This window comes from Pteropus vampyrus, unplaced genomic scaffold, assembly GCF_000151845.1.
Source record: "Pteropus vampyrus isolate Shadow unplaced genomic scaffold, Pvam_2.0 Scaffold105, whole genome shotgun sequence".
NCBI lineage: Eukaryota > Metazoa > Chordata > Mammalia > Chiroptera > Pteropodidae > Pteropus > Pteropus vampyrus.
In genome coordinates, this window is record NW_011888886.1 from 2505556 (window position 1) to 2507550 (window position 1995).

Sequence of the window (1995 nt, forward strand, 5' to 3'; positions counted from 1 at the left end):
TGGTTGAGTAATGCTATTCTAAATTACGATACACTGAATGTTCCTATATTCATGGCTTTTTAATACGATGAATACTGCTAATATAAAATGTTAGTGACATATAAAATATTAAGTATATGATACGCAAAATCATACATTAAAAGTGACCTTTCTTGAAACTCTCATTCATTGTTGGTAGGAGTGTAACATGATCTGGCCACTGTGGAAAAATGTCTGGCAGCTTCTCATCAAACTAAACACCACACGCCCCGACCCTATTTCCTAGCGATGTCCTCGAAATAGACTTGTACGTAGCGCTTTAGCAATAACAGCCAAAAAGTGAAAATAGGCCAGGTGTCCACCAAAGGGAGAGTGGATAAATTAACTGTGCATTCCGACAAGGAAATACTATTTGGTAATTAAGAAGAAAACACTGACACACCTAATAATGTGCGAGTCTCAAATACGAACCCTAGGGGAAATAAGTCTTACACAGAAAGAATGCATAGCATATGATGGCATTTACATAAAGTTCTAAAACAGGCTAAACTTGTCTACAGCAAAAAAAGAAAAAGTCAGAGCAGTGGCAGCCCATGCATGGGTGGGAGCAGGATCGACCATGAGGGGCATGAAGGAAGTTTCTGGGTACAAAGACTATTCCATATCTCGATAAGGGTTTGGGCTAGCCAGGTGTATGCACTTGTCAAAACGCATCAAATAGTAAAGTTTAAATATGTGCATTTCACTATATGTAAATTTTCCTTTAAAAAAAAACATAAATAAGTACTGAACTCTAGTTAATGATTTACACGCTGAGGCATTTAGGGGTGGAGTATACTGATATCTGTAAGTTGCTCTGAAATACATTCAAAACCAGGATGGACTGATGGATGGGCAGAGAGATGAACAGACAGATATGTGGTAAAGTGAATACAGCACACTATTGGAGAATCTAGGTAGTGGGTACATGGATGGTCGCTGTACAATTTTTTCAATATTTCTGTATGTTTGAAATCTTTTTATAATAAAATGTTAGGGTAATTTCAAAAAGTGACCTTCCCCACCACAGCATATCCTGCTATGAAATATATACAAATCATCACCAAAAAGATGCTTACCGGTTGCTAAAATATATTGTCCATCTTTTGACACCTTAATAGTGGTACAAACAGTAGGCATTTCAAAATCCTGAATAAGTTCAATTCTCCTACGGACATCTACAAAGAGAAAAAATAAATAGCTGGTTTAATTATGATGTGCTAATTCCGTATGACAGGAAGACAGAGCATGCAGAGCTGTCACTAGAAACAGGTCACAATTCCCAATCAAGCCTTGGGAAGGCACACCAGCACAGCCCTATCCACTACACACAGGTTTTTTTTCTTAGGACATTATTTTTCTAAGCCAAGTATCTTATTTTTACCTTTCCGAAAGGAAAAACTACCATCATTAATTGAAAAGAAAAAAAAAAAGTCCACAATAGTGCATCAAACGTCCAGTTTTAAGACGTGGATAAAGAGGGAACAGAATAAACACTAAACTGCTTCATTACTCAATCATGGCTAAAACACATATCTTACCATTTTTTTTATCCTGAATAATAACAAGTTTAAACCTTCAAAATCTTAAGTATATATAAGAAACGGCCACCAGGCTGCCTCTGCAGATCTGCAGTTATGAGGGTCCAGGCTGGAGGAAGACTTCGAGATCTTTCTGGGTCAAAACTCTAACTCAGACTCTCACAAAAACTGGTTTCTTCCCACAAGAAAAGTGTGGAATTCTTGCTGGCTGCCGTCACAACAATGTGCCTATTATGAGAGCTGTTCATGACTCTATGGCACATTATTGCCTTGATTATTAAACACAAACACAAGATTTGGATCAAATGAGCAGAAGGGGCCCACTCAGTCTGGAAGACACATAATAGTTCTGAGATGGGCTGGGAGAAATAGTCGGTGAACTATTTTTTCCTCTAAATAATCTGAATCTGTTTTCTTACGCTCTAGAGTACCGGAG

At 37.7% G+C, this 1995-nt stretch overlaps 1 protein-coding gene across 2 annotated transcripts in view; it reads right to left on the reverse strand.

Moving 5' to 3' along the window:
• NOL10 (nucleolar protein 10) overlaps positions 1 to 1995 on the reverse strand; it is an 81405-nt gene that overhangs the window by 75220 nt on the left and 4190 nt on the right. The window lies entirely within an intron of this gene.